The sequence below is a fragment of the Equus caballus genome, chromosome 1 (assembly GCF_041296265.1).
Source record: "Equus caballus isolate H_3958 breed thoroughbred chromosome 1, TB-T2T, whole genome shotgun sequence".
Classification (NCBI taxonomy): domain Eukaryota; kingdom Metazoa; phylum Chordata; class Mammalia; order Perissodactyla; family Equidae; genus Equus; species Equus caballus.
In genome coordinates, this window is record NC_091684.1 from 107,348,505 (window position 1) to 107,364,386 (window position 15,882).

Sequence of the window (15,882 nt, forward strand, 5' to 3'; positions counted from 1 at the left end):
AAGAATTCAGTTACTTTGGATCACTGATGATCATCCTTAAATCGATGCAATTTACTTAAATTGCTGAGTGGAACTTAGAGTTCTGGGTTTTGCATTCAGCTTATAACTACTTTTATTTTTATGGCATTTAGACTCTCTCCAAAGCTACTGTTTGGATTTCTAAGGTGGATTCGAGAAAGACTGATAGATGAAAATCCAAATTTATGAAACAGATCAATTAGTGGTATTCCAACCACAAAGAAAATTCACAGCATGGCTGTTTAAATAAAATAATGTTTCCCGGTGAGTTTGAAATTGAATTTGATTTTCTCCATCGTATAGGTGAAGGAACTGAGATTAAAACTATCTCCCAAATATAAAAATTTGATTCACACACGACCTTTTAGAAAGACATGTATTATGTATAGGACAACATGCTTGCATTGCAGAGAATGATGTCAATGACACAAATTCTCTGTGGGAAAACTGTCATAAGATTTGAGATTCAGTTATGAAATCCTTGTGTGCTCCAAAGGTATCATAGATCCTCAAAGAGACCTTTCACTTATAACTGAAGATTTTGTCTCCTGTTTCTCCATGTACTACCAAACTAAGAAAAGTCAAACTAGTATCTTCTGGAAACACCTCAACATTTATCCATGAGCAGATACCCAGTCGAGCCAAGAGTCAAGAAAGAGGAAGTATATGAATAAATATACAGTCATGAGCTACATAACATTGTTTCAGTCAATCATGGACTTCATAAATGACCATAGTCCAAGAAGATTAGTACCATAGAGCGTAGGTGTGGAGTAGGCTGTACCATCTAGGTTTATATAAGTACATTCTATGATGTTTGCGCAATGATAAAATTGCCTAACGATGCATTTCTCAGAACATATCCCCATTATGTAGCAATGCATGGCTGTAATCCATATGTAGATTGTTGTTTCCTTGCTCACTTTACTTACCAAAAAATCGTCACTGATCAAAGTGGCCTTATTTGTGCTGGGACTCCATTATTTCGGCCACAGTAAATTGGCCTATGGGTGTACCCCCTCCAAATCAAGCCAACCGCATTCTCCCTATAGCAAATTTGAATGAAATGACATAGACATCAAGTCAGTCCAGTGGTTGTGGGTACTGGAACCAGAAGGTTATGGGAACTTGGGCATTGTAACTATTTTCAGTTATATGAATAGCGATAACGAAACAGAGAAAATGATATGCAGAAAGTTAGAAGAGATACTCAAAGAGAAGCAGCGTCTAGAATCCACGTGGCTAAGAGAGTTTCTGCTTGAAAATTTTTCAGTATTGTAAGACTCTGACTCCATACCTCTCCTTCATCTTCATAAACATATCTTTATGATGAATTTTTTACTGGAGATAATTCTGAATGAGTTTGATCTCTCTTGCAATTTAAGGAGATCTGAGCATCCTATGATGCCTTGTTCTTTTAGGACTAGCATTTAGTAGAACAGTTTAGTTTCATCATTGACATATTCTGAATGTGGTTAATAAATTAAAAAAATTTGCCATCAGTGATTTTCAACTGGGTCCTGTGGATAGTGGAAATTCATCCATTCGAGGAATTCTTCAAACCACTGCTTGGGGATCACCCTTCCTTCCCCACATTTTCTGTGAATATCTTGGGCTTACATTCTCCCAGGTCCATTGTAGTCTGACCTCCTACATCTGTATATACTATCTTTCGTCCCTTCCGTTGGTACAGATCCAAAACCCAGTCCTTTACATTTTCCAAAGATAATCCACTCACACAAAGTTCCCGTAAAGTGAATTTTCTCAAGAACCGGGGGTCATGGAAGGGTTTCTCAGCATGCGCTGCATAGAAAAACATAAACAAACAGAAACTTCCAAATCATTCACAACATCTTCTTGGATCTCACTATTCTCTGAGCTCCCTCAGACACTCTGTCACCAGGATTTCATTTTTAAAGATATTTTTCACACAGCACATTCGCTTTTATATCCTCCTCTGGCTCCTCTCTCCCCCCTCTCTCTTGCTATCCTCTCTTTTCTCGTCTGCCCTTTCCCTCCACAAAGAACAGACATCCCTCCTCATTTTTCAGGCAGATCAAGTTAATCCTCTTTTCTGAAAACTTGGCAACAGCCGGGGCTTAAGCCTTGGGGATCACACCTTCTCACTAAGTACTTAATAGGTGTTTTCTCAAAGCCAGTCCCCCCCAAACAGAATTCCAGTGCCAGCCACTAAGATAATACTGGCAGTGACAGTGCTAATAGTCGTCGTTCTACCTCAATACCCTGGTATGTCAATTCATGTAGTTTGGCCATTATGCCATCAGTGGTTTTTCAGCCAGGCCTTGCTAGTGCTGAGGTTGTGGAAGTGTCTCATGGGCCACCCTGCAGGAGTACAGTGGCTGAGCAGGGGAGGCTCCTGCATGTTCCTGGTCCACCTAACCTATATCTGCTTCACACAATGCTGTTCTATGTAAGAATATTTTCAAAGAAAAAAGTCACACTGCCCAAAATAGCTTGTAACCTCTAGAAGTAGGAAATGAGAAGCCATAGAAGAATTTTAAGCAGGGAAGTGACAATCTTTGATCCACTGTGGTTGCACTGAGAGGGGAGGCTCTGGGGTCAAGGACTCCGGTGAGGAGGTTAACATAGGAGAGTCCAGCAAGATGATGAGAGCCTGCAGCGAAATCGTAGCAGTCAGAATAGACAGCTATTTCTGCGGAAACGTCAGTGGGCTTGGGGGCCAGCTTGGCTTTGGGATCTAAGGCAGAGGAAGGCATCATGTAAAGTTTCTAACCTGGTGACTGGGTGAACGTTGGTGGCATTACTGAAAGGAGGGAATACAGAAGGAGAACTTGATTTGGGGGGTAAGTAGGAATCTAGGTTCAATTTTGAATATTTTGAAATTATTGTGCTTTCTGGATGTGCACCTGGAGATGTCTACCAGCCAGGTAGACATGTGCACCTGTTGCTCAAGAGAGAGGCTGAATTGGAGCTGTGGATCTGTGCATCATAACTGATAAAGGGTCACTGTAAGACCTGAGCAGAATGTGGGATGAGAAGACTTTTGTGCACGAGAGCTTGAGAACATATATATTTAGTTCCAACAGAGGAAACAGCAAGGCCTGGGAGGAAAGAGTCAGAGAGGCAAGAAGAGAAACCAAAAGGAAAGTTCTGGAAGCTAAGAGAGGAGAAGGCTGGAGTGGACAGCTGAGTCAAATACCAGCCTGAAGTTATGCAGGCTGCAGCCTGAATCTGACATGTAGAATGTTGTTGATGAGATCTAGGAAGGTGATGGCTTCAGAAAACAGGTGAGTGAAGATGTGAGTAGCAGATGAGAAAAAGAGAAAGAGAAGAAGAGAGGAGAATGGTAAGTGTGGTTATTTTGAGAACAGTTGTAGGCAAAGAGGAAGGATTTAGGGGAAAAGAGACAACAAGAGTCAAAGAAAGAGAGGGCCTCTTTGACGGACAAGGATTCAAAGGAAGTCAGAATGAATGGGATTTTGAGCATCAGAGGAGGAGCTTGCCATGCAGAGCAGAACATCCCTCTAGGAAGATCAAGGCAAAGATAAGTTAGGAGGTTGTTTGGAATTTTAAGTGTTTCCTTTTTTTTTAAATTTATTTTCTGCTTGAGGAAGATTAGCTATGAGCTAACATCCATGCCAGTCTTCCTCTACTTTGGATGTGGGATGCCTCCACAGCATGGCGGATGAGTGGAGTAGGTCGGCACCCAGGATCTGATCCTGTGAACCCCAGGCCGCCAGAGTGATGTGTGTGGACCTTTAACCACTCGGCCACAGTGCCTGCCCTGTTTTTGTTTTTTTAATTAAAAATATTTTTCATAGCTTCATTTTTGAAAATCAAAGTCTATTACAGCCCTTAGATTCACATCACAAAGATGCAAAAGGAGAAACTGAGGGAGAGATCCTTGATATCCAATATCTCATCACCTCATTGCAAATGGGCACCTCAAAAACTGTGGTGACATTTCACTTAAACAGCAAAGGCAATCTTAATGGCATCAGCCTCGTGACTGAAGGGAGCTTAGTGGTTATCAGGCAGTTTAGCACATGGCTGACCTCACGGCAGAAATAAGTGAATTGACTGGAAAAATGGTCAGATTGTTAGAGTCATTCAGATAGACTCAGGGCCTGTAACTCGGTTGGAACAAATGAGGAATAACAAAGTTTGCATCTCTGCATCAACACAGAAGTGGCCGACTGAAAAGCCAAAAAAATGAAATGTTAAAAAAGCTATTTATGGGATACAATTCTATGCAAGTATGTCTGCTATTCGTTTTTCACTGAGTGAAAAGAAAAAGCCAGCTGTTTAAATACTGTGTAGATGTGGCCAAAATGAAATATACACAAGGGCAATTTGTCTTCACTACCTACAACCTAGAACACAGATTTCACTCAGAAAAGGTTATTCTCTTTCTTGGAAGGGTAGGGGGAGGTGGGTGGGAAGGGTGGGGGTAGGGAGCTCACTGGATGGAGTAGGATGCCGTGCTGGTACCCTAGTAATGGAGGTTTAGTTTACTGATGACAGTAGCATACTCAGGAGAGTTTTTGATGCCACCTAGATAGTTTAGTCCATGCAGCAATCAGGTGACCAGTGGGGATTTAGTTATGACTTCATATCCACACAGCTAGGCTTCCACCCTAGGCGTGCAAACTAGTGGACATCAGCAGCCTTTCTCACTTGATAATCTCCTTTTATGACCAGAACAGACCACTTTATTAAAACAGCTAAGCACAGCAACAACAAAGAGCCCTAGGTGTTTAAAGAATATAAACATTTTAGAAAATCATGCCCTTAGGTATAATTGGATTTTTTTTTCTAACGTTGCTTTAGTTTTCATAAATACACAGCTGGAATGATTAACTGCACATTCTAATAATGCCCTCATGGGAAATACTGATTAGAGATAATCATATGTATCCACTTTAGAACTATCTGTCCCTTTCAGTTGTGGTACAATTCTAGTTAATGTCAATGGAGGATTCGAATGCCTCACCCTGCCCTGTAACCAGTGGATCTTAGACCAGCACATTCTAATTAACTCCTGAGAAGAAAAGTTTCACCCTCTTAGGAAAAACCTGATAGCTCTGTGAGCAAGGTAAAAGTAACTATATGAAGTGGTTTTGAGTATGCTTAACTGATCAGTGACAAGCAGCTTAAGCAAACTTCTGAAGACTAGCCAATCAGTGACCACTTCCTGCTCCCGAAACCAGCCAATAGGCCTTTCTAAAAGTTGCCCAATCAGAACTAATCTCATTGGGGAGCCAAACTTCCCCTGCTAAAGGTCAACCAATCCCCAATCACTACTGTTTCCCGAAGTCTTCCAGCCCAGAAACTCCATACTTCTCAATCACTGCTTGGAATATAAACTCCAAACCATGTGGAAACTCAGCTCTCTGCTTTGCTCCCTGTATTAGTCCATTGGAGCTGCTATAATCAAATGCCATAGACTAGGGGGCTTGTAAACAATAGAAATTTATTTCTCACAGTTCTGGAGTCTGGAAGTCCCAGATCCGGGAACCAGCATGGTCACGTGAGCGCCTTCTTCTGAGTGGCGACTTCTTGTATCCTCACAGGGTGGAAGGGATAACGATCTCTCCAGAGCCTCTTTTATAAGTCATTGATTCCATTCATGAGTGGTCCACCCTCAACACTTAAGCACCTCCTAAAGGCCCCATGTAAAATATTATCCCCTTTGGGGTTTAGGATTATGACACATGAATTTGGAAGGGACAAGGACATTCAGACCATAACACTCTCTGAGTCTGCGCCTCATGCACACAGCTCTCTCTCGCACATAGAGCAATAATTCAGCTTTTTGTTTCAGATTCTGGGAGATGCCCTCTTTCTTCAGGCCTGTTAATCTCAACCATAGGAGAGAATGAGGCCTAGCCATCCCGAGAGCTCCCTGCTGAGGAACTTGCTGCTGTGACAGATCCCTGGGCATTTCAGTTACTCTCTTCAATGGTTCCTTTCTCAGCAGACTCTTACAGCAGACTGGTCTCTCCCTCTGAACTGCCTCAGTTTCTCCATTCTTCTTACCCTCAGTGTACACCAATTCTCCCTCCAATGTGGGACAGTTTGATAAGAATAAGAAGGCATGTGGGCTGAGACTGGCATGGGAGAGAGCAATGCAAATATATAATACTTTATAATTACAGTAGAGGATTGTAGACAGGAATGATTTTTAATCTCACTGTGACTTTGTTTCCCCATTAATCAAATGCTGAGAATTGAAACTACTTTCATGTCCAAGGTGAAATTAACATATGCAAAGCGTCTCGATCAGTGGCTGAATATAAACTTAAGTTCAACAATGATGGTTGGATTTCTTCTAGGGACCTTTGAACCCCTGGTGGTCTGGCTCTCTCTTTAGTACCTTTATTTTCAGAGGTATCTTGAATCTATGGAACAGTGAGTCTCAATGGCGGCTATGCCTTTCAAATACCTGTTAAACTAAAGACAACAAAAACCCCAGTCGTGCAGAGTTAGTATGTTTGGAGTGAGGCCTAAGCATCTGTAGTTTTCAAATGCTGTGTGGGTGATTCTGATGCACATTCAGGGTCCAGGGAGCACTGGCTCGAGCCTCAGAGGGAAGAAGAGGATAGCTGTGTGTCTTCTCAGGTGTCGGATGCCATTCACTGGGGCAGGTGCGTTGGGAGTGGTGAGGAATATATGGCTAAGGAGGCAGGGACTAGAACAAATCCTCTTTTCTGTGCCTAAAGGATAATACTTCTCACACAGTAGGTTTAGATAAATGTTGTTTGAAGTCCAGAAACTAAAATCTGTTTTCCTTGGGTGAATCTCTTGGGGCTGGAAATACGGAGAGCTGCTCTCTCTGTCCATACGGAGCCTAGACTTCTCTTCTGAGATTCGGATCTGCAGGCCCCTCCACAAGGACATGGTGCAGACTCAACTCAACGTTGTGCTCTGGAATCAGGCTGCCTGGATTTGAATCTGACTCTGTGCTTGACCAAGTGGTGTCTTTGGCTTTTTCCCTGCCCCACAGGATCAGTGTGACGATCCCGTGAGATGAATATTTGGAAACACTTATATAAGTCAGCTATATAAGGGACCTCCAAAAAGATAAACCTCAATAAATGTGGGTATTATATTTATCTAACTTATCAATCTTTTGCCCAAACTCACTGTCAGTTTCTTTCTATCTAGTAAATGGCAGCACTGGCACTGGTGACCAAGTGACACCCCTGAGAGTCGTCTTTGACTTCTCCCTCTAATCTTGTCCTCCATGTCTAATGTGCCTTCCAGCACTTTTGGAAGAGACCACATTTTCTGCTACCATCACCCAGCTTAGGTCACACTTGATTACTCCCTGGATCCCTACAGTAGACTCCTCTTAGGTCTCCTGGCTCCAGTCTTGAGACTGCCCCCTCAGAGGTCAGCTTGCTTCCAGACTCATCTTTCCAAATGGCAGAGCGGATTATGTCATTGCCCTGTTTTAAACCCCTCAGTGATTTCCATTGGTTCTTAGGCTATTCTCTAAGCCTCTTTACATTTTGAATAAGGTATTGCTTTTTTGGCTCCTCTTTGCAAGTCTCAACTCATTGACACTTTCCTTGCACAATGTGGACCTCCCTCTGGTTCCTCCGTTTTGCCACACTATTCTGAGCACTGTGCAGTGATACACTCTCTATCTGGAACACTCTTGCTATGAATGCAGAATAAAGTGTATGAGATGCAGGAGGGTTGGAGTCCAAAGGAGATGCTGATTATTTTAAGACCCTCTCTTGTTCTAAAATCTCACATTCTATGATAAAGTCCTCACCTCTTGGGTTGGTGAAGATGATGATAATGATTAGTGGTCTTTATTCACCCTTTAGTTTCACCAGCAAGCTCCAGTGGCTGATAAGATACAAACTCCCCAAACTATTTAGTGTTCTGTTCTGGTGCTTGTGGCAATCATTCCAAAATCCCCACTCAATACCTTCCTGATCTCTTATTTGGACCCAATTTCCACTCCTCATTTTGTCTCTGTAAAGCCTACTTTGGCTCTTGCCTGTGGTTCCAGGATTGACACTTGGTTGGGTTTTTCTTAACCCCTTTATCTAAACCTCAACTTTTCACAGTGGACTTTGGATTGTTGTTGGCAACTAGAGTTGTACCCAATAGGAATCCTCTAGTCCTACTCCAGTCGCATAAAACCCAACCCAGAGCCAAATCATGACAAACAGTCAAGAGCTGCTTTGGCTCCCCCTGCAGCTGGAAAAGCAAGACATTAGTCATTGATTTTCAGATAATTCTTCCAGAATATGATCTATAATCAGCAGATCAAAGTTTCACTCTATTTTCTTAACAGCAAATAAAAAAATGTTCAAGTAATAAGAAGTGTGTGTGTCGAGGGTCAGCCCCGTGGCCCAGTGGCTAAGTTTGTGTGCTCCACTTTGGCAGCCCAGGGCTTCGCTGGTTCGGATCCTGGATGCAGGCCTAGTACCACTCATCAAGCCGCGCTGAGATGGCGTCCCACATAGCTCAACCAGAAGGACCCACAACTAGAGTATACTATGTACTGGGGGTGCTTCAGGGAGAAGAAGAAGGAAAGAGAAAAAGAAGATTGTCAACAGATGTTAGCTCAGGTGCCAATCTTTAACAAAAAAGTGTGCATGTGTAAACATCTTAATGAGAAGAACAGGAAATATAAACCTAATTGTAGCACTAAGAATAAAGGAAATCTTGCTGGACAAATTTCAACTTCATTATTGGCTTTAATTAACAAATGAGAGGACAAATAGAATACAGCAAATGTCCCTGGTCTTGACTTTATTAACACATTGCACAGAGCACTTCACGAAATGATAGCCTATTAGGGCATTTAAATCAGCTTGTAGGTGAGCAATTGCCGCAGCCCAGAGCTGGCTGGTTGCGTGAAAAGGGACGGTAGTAGAAATGACAGCCTTTTGGAAAGACAGCGACATGGACCCTGTCTTATTCAGCAGCTTTCCTAATGAAGTCGAAGGGGAAGCAAACGTGTATTAATTAAATTTGACAAGGATGCTGATTTGGTTAGCAGAGTGAACCTGGAGGGTTTAGATACACGGTGAGGAAATAGAAAGAAAAAAGTACAGTCTGGAAAAATGCAAATTGTGCATTCCGGGAGAAATGAGACATTAGAAAAATATGCAGAGATCTCCACACAAGAACTAGGGCACATTTAGGAAAATAGAGATGGAAAGGCCACGCTTGGTTTTTTTCCCCAAGGAGGGCATGGAGCATCCTTCCTTATATATCCCTTAAGGCTGAACACTGTACCACTTGATAAGGTTTCAGCAAATGAATTTTCTTACTGAGATTAAAATACCTTGGAGTTTGTGGTTTCTATGTATTTCACTAAAATGGTTCCTTGTCTTAGCTATATCTTACTCCCACTGTAGTTCTTAAATCACTTGTTGACCTGAGAATTGAAACTACTATTGTATCATTGCTTCCTCTTATCTTAGAGACAAAAGACATCTTTTTAGGGTCAAAATCTTCCTTCGTCTGCCCCCTTCATCTCTCTTTAGCCAAAGGTTTTTCATCAGGGTTTAAAGCTGCCTTTGGATGGGGATTAATTTCTACTATCAAGTACATTAAAAGAAATTTATGAAATAATTAAAACCTTGCTTTCATTTTACCTAATGGTGTTCAGTTTCCTGACTTCTCATAATGACCCTTCAAAGACTGTCCATCCTGGGAATGCCATAATGAACTTTCATTTGTTCCTTTCTTTTGCATAGCATTTTGCAACCATGAAACAGTTTGCTTAGTCTTTCTCTTCTGCAACCCCATGGATGCATTTTTGTCCCAGGCCTTGTTGACCCTTGCTTAGCCTGTTGGCTATGTCACATGTGAAATGATGAATAAATGAAAAGCAATAGGATATATTGAGGAGTATATGAGGAAGCCATTCGGTTTAAAACTAATTCGACCTGGCCTTGTTTTTCCAGAAAGGCCTGATACGGCCTGTTGAGCATGCACTGTACATCAGCTTTAAACATTTACAATGTCCCAAAGCCAAGAATGATGCCCTTAAAGACAGAGAATTGGTTCCCTGCAATATTGGCATTTCTTTAAGGATAAGCATCTTTTCCCAGACACAAAGGATTAATTACCAACTTGCTGTGTTCACCTTGTGACCACTGTTCTGCTGACCATCAACCTGAGTTCACCTTGTGACTCCTGACCTGCCATGCCAGCAAACATCTCGTGACTGTTGTAAAAGGTATATTCCTGTCATATGTGATGTACCCTCTTTGCTCCAAGATGGTTTATATAACCATTCTGTACACTCTGCTTCTTTGCAGTGCTTCCCTGCTTGGGGAAGGAAGCCCCCGGCTGTTGTCAGACTTGGCTCTTATAGTAAATTCACCGCAATTTTGATTTATAGATCGATTATGGATTATTTGTATCGACAGTAACAATGTTAACGATAGCTTGGTTCTTATATTACTTTTGTGTTTTGCCAGTTATGTGACCATGACCTTAAGGAATGAAGGATTCTCTAATCTGCTGACCAATTCCTCCTCAAGGTGGGTGTGACAACGTGGCCCATGGGGCAGAGTGGCTTCTCCTGAGAAATCAATGGGGTCTACTGCTCATTCTTCCTGGCTGTGAAGGTGATGACATTCAATAAACAGATCAGTGTGATGAGGTTTCTCCTACAGGGGTCTGTAGGCCATTATCAGTTGGCTAATGGTAAGGCTGTTGTTCTTCCTTCCTTCTAACTTTGGATGTGCCTTTATCTCCCTCTGCCCCACAGAGGGGCTTTGGGAGCAGATACCTTAAGTCCCTGGACTATGCCTTTGAGCACTGCCAAATGCCACATTCTCTTCCTGTGATTTCAGTCCAGCATCTACCCTCAGCCCCCCAGACGAGCAGATAAGAGGTACTCAATAGTGTGCCAGGTATGGCCCCAAATTCCATTTGCATTCTAGGTCTCTCTTACATTCTCCACTTGTAGAGGGCAAAAATAAATGTCCCAGGTCTCTTGAGTTAGAAACAAAACAAACCATGAAATCAATGCTTGGCTTGTTGACTTAGTACAAATGTGTTAATTTGATAGGTGTTTGGCTTTCAGCAATTCTCTTAACTTATTTACCTTCTCAATTTCTACATCTGCCTAAGGGGCACAATAACACTTACCATATAAAGTTATGAAGGTTGAATGAAACAATTAGTTAAAGCCCTTTGATGCAAAGCTTTCCCTATTAAATGCTATCAGAATGCCACCAGCTGTCACTTACCTTCTGTGAGCTTCATTGACCTCATTTTCAAAAGGCTAATAAAATAAATAATATCTTCTTGTCTATTTGATATCTATTTGGTGGAGTTTTAGTGAGAACTTCAAGATCATGGAAGCAAAAAGCACTTGGCAAATACAGAGTCATAAGGCAGAAATCTCAGGTGATTCGTTATTTTTGCTGGGTCAAAGTGATTTAGTTATACATTTAGATTTCACTTTCTTAGTTTAATTTAAAAAGAAAAATGCATCCTCAACTAAGTAAGGAAGTGATAATAAACCCAATCATATTTTGTCAACCATTTGAACCTTTAGCATTTGCTTTAAAATTGACCACCAGGATGATTCCCCTGTCCTCTTGGACTGGGGTTGGAAACTTTTCCTGTAAAGGGCCAGTTAGTAAATACTTTAGGCTTTGTGGACCATCCGGTCTCTGTTGCAATGACTCAGCTCTGCCATCAGATTGCCAAAGCTGCTATAGACAATGTGCAAACAGAAGAGTGTGTTTCAATAAAACCTTACTTATAAAATCAGGCAGTCAGTTGGATTTGTCCTGTGGGCTGTAGTCTGAGACACCACATCTACGATAATGCTGATATGATGACATTCTACAAGTATTAAGATGCTTTTGAGTGACTCCAGGAAGTTATGCATTCCACCCCCTAGCCCCACCCCTTGACCCCAGGGATGAAGAACTGTGAAAAGGGAACTGCTTGGCAAACCACCTAAATTATTTCAGTAGTGTAGATCAATGGGTAAATGGAAGAACTCAGACAACAAAAACTCTGGTTTGAATTTTTGGTTTGTCTATTTGCAATAATCATATTGACTAGATTGTCATCTCAACCCTCCTTCTCAGAGGTTTGCAGACAAATCCCCGGGTCTTAGCTTGGGACGGACAAATCATCCTCGTTAAGAGGGCATGGTCCCCTTTTACTGAAAGAGCACACTTCAAGAAGTTTGAGAATGCCTAGAACCAAACAATGGAAATGATTAAATCTTTGGAAAATGAGACTTGTGAAGAGCACTCACAGTAATTGAGATTATTTAGCATGAAAAAGAAAAAATTAAATTTTAACACATGATGGGCTATTATACAGTCTTGGTATCTTCTGAAATCCTTTCTCTGACTTCTCTCCCCTCTTCCCTACTTATTTTTCGTTTTTCTTTCCAACCCACTTCTAGAAAGGAATCTACTGAACTTAACGAGATGGGCCAGTTCAAATACGCATAAGAAAGAGTTTGATTCTTTAGAAAAATTATTAGGGATTAGCGATCACTCATGGGAAAACCATTTTATTCTACAGATGAGGAAACTGGGTCCCATAGCAGTTAAATAAGCTGGTCAAAACATACACCTTTCTAGTGACAGAGCTGGAATCAGAAGCTAAGAAACCCAACTCCAAGGCCAGTGGGCTCTGTGATGAATCTCAGTGACTCCCCCAATTTTTCTCTTAAGTAGTGATTTGCAACTTACAGAATGTTCTCTGTATTTGACACTTTTCTTCATTCTCACATCAGTTCTGTAAGGCGACCTTGTGTGCAGGGTTTTAAATGATATTTTACCACTAACTGGTGTTAAAAGGCAATATTTAACCTCCAATTGAACTTCCAATTGCATTAGTGAACCCATAATACTTGCCCTGTTGTAAGAAACTCAAATGATGAGGCAGGTGAGAAACCTGAAAGTGTCTTTCAAAGCAGATTTATCACTGCTGTTGTACAGAGCACTCTGAGTCTCAGGGAAATACAGGGACTTGTCCAGGATCAGGAGGGTAACAAGTGATGGGGGTATGAGCCTACCTCCAGCTGCCCTCCTTCTTCGTCCTGCATTCTTTCCATGCCCATCATCATGTTACTTCCCTCCTGCAAGCCGGTCTGGGACAGATCAATGTAGAGGGCAAGGCTGAGGTTCTGTAGCCTGTTGTATGTGAAACATCCCTAATTTGGTCTCCATGTTCTCTAGTTCTTACAGATCTTTGCCTCGTAGTAATTCTATTCACCTGCGTGCACATTTATCTAAAAAAAACAGGACACAGGAAAAAAATGAAGAAAGTGAAAAAGAAGAAAAAGAAAAGGGAGAAAGAAAAAAAAAACCATGCTTGAAGACATGAGAATTCTGCACGTGGTACCCAGTTGTGATGGGTACCCGCTGACAAACCTGCAGAGAGCTTAATTGGAGGTACCCAGAACCCAAGGCCAGGAAGTCTTTTGGCCAATACAACCCAGAAATTCACAACTCCACAGTGGGGAAGAGGAGGTCTCAGAACACACTTTTGTTTCCTCCTTTTCCTAAGGATGTGATAAAGATGCAGAGAGTTAATTAAAAGGATTGTTCTTGGCCTTGGGCTGGACTTGTGGCCTATTGGAGAGGCCACATGAGGGATTTGGAGCTAGACAGACCAGATTAAGAATTACAGCTTTGTCATTAGCTACGTGACATGGGACATCAGTTTCTGCTTCTGTGTGAGGAGCACGAGCACTTCACCAGATTATTCGGGGATCACATGAGATGATGTCTATAAATTGCCAAACACTGTGCCAGACACAAAACAAACATGACAATACTCACATTATTGAGCACTTACAATGTGCTAGACATTGTTTCAAGCGCTTCACATGAGCAGCAAATTTAACACTCACAATAACTCTATAGGATAGGTTAATATTTTTCCCCTTTCCCAACTGAGGAAACAGTAATACAGAAGATGGTAAATTGCCAGCATCACACAACTCAGCAGCATTGGAGCCGAGATATGAACACAGACAGTCTGACTCCAGAACCCTGTTTTGTTTGTTTTTAATTGAGGCCTAATTGATATTCAGTAACCCATTCCTTTAAAGTGTACAATTTATTAAGTTTTGATGCGTGTACATACCTTTGAAAACATCACCACAATGGAGATAATGAATGTACATCCATCAGCCCCCAAATTTCCTCATGCCCCTTGGTGGTCCTTCCCACCTGCCCCTCTCCATCTGTACTCCGCATCTTAGTTACAGCCCTAGGCAACCACCAATCTGCTTTCTGATTCTATAGACTCGCTTGCATTTTCTAGAATTTTGTATAAATGAATTCATACAGTATGCATTCTTTTTTTTGTGTGGCTTCTTTCACTTAGCATAAATGTTTTGAGATTCATTGTTATTGTGTGTATCAATAGTTAATTTTTTTTCATTCCTGAGTAGCGTCTCATTATATGGATATAGCCACAACTTGCTTATCCATTCACCTGCTGATGGCCATTTGGGTGTTTCCAGTTTTTGATCAGTATACAGAAAGCTACTAAGAATATTAGTATACAAATATTTTTATGAACTTTTTTCCCCTACTTTTAATCAGAAGACCATCTTAATGCCTACCTCTGTGGTTGAGATAAGCTCAATAAACCTTAGCAGAACTAAAAATTGTGGCTAGCATCAAATTCCTTTCTTGAGATTGCATATTGTCCAGGACAGAACTCCATCGCCATATGATCTTGCTTTTTTCCTGAAGTAATAGCAAAAGAAAAAGAACCCCTCGTATACCCTATGTTCACATTGTGGAAACCTTCCTGGGGTGGAGGAAAGAGTAAAAAAAGGCCGAAGGTGCTGGGTTACTGAAATCTACTTTACTAGAGAGCAGAACCCTACCTCCATGTCAAAATTTTCAACCTGATGTGTTTTCAGTGGAGTCACTGGTGATGAACAACTGGGCCCAACCACATTACCTGCCAAAAGTTAATGTGAACACTCCAGCGACTGAGGCAGGAAATGAAATCCCCGGATGTTCCCAGAGTCAGTGAGAGGATCCATCTGATTTACATTCATCGCATTTCAGAGAAGTAAAATTTCATCTGCTGCTTCTAAGCATTCATTTGGGGTGAAACCACACTACTTTAAGTGAAACCCATCAGTCAGGCCGTTTATAAAATACACAGTGGCTAACAAGGATGGAAAGCCAATAGAAGAACTCGGAGATCACAGATAATGCCAAGGCAGGAGGATGCATTAGACAGGACCGCAGAATAAAGAAATGGATCACTTGGGTTAAAACTGTCCAGCAGAGAACACAAAGACTTGATAAGTTTCTAAGACCAAAGCAATAAACTACAAAGTCCAGATGGCAGGAGGAGACAAGAGTTTGCTTCCCAAAGAAGAAAATGAAATATTCTTGGAGACTGAAAGGAAAAAATCAGGGATCTCACGGCAGGTTTTTCTTTTTGAGTTGTCCTCTCCTGTAGAATTTGTAGACACTAATACAGCACAAATAAGATGGAAGTGATGTCTAGAGGGCAGAAGAGAAAATTAGCTGTGGCTACAAAACTCATATCTCATAGACAGGGTAAGAGAAGAACCTGCAGAGAATGTGTGTGAGAAGCCTGCTGGGCTGGTTCTAGGATGGGGCTGAGGAGCTGTGTCGTGGCAACTCTCGTTACTTAGGGGCCAATGGTTCCAGTGGATCTTCAGACGTTATTTCCAATATTTTGGTTTAGAGACTTTTCAAAATCCATAGGCAATTATTTCTTACTCCAGGGTTATCCTAATGTCTGCTTCCTAAGATACCACTAACCATTGTCTATGGTTGTAATCACAGATCTCAAGTCAACTTGGGGAAGAAAATTTGGATCGTCCTTAATAACAGATGAACCATTCTAAGGTGCTTAATTTTT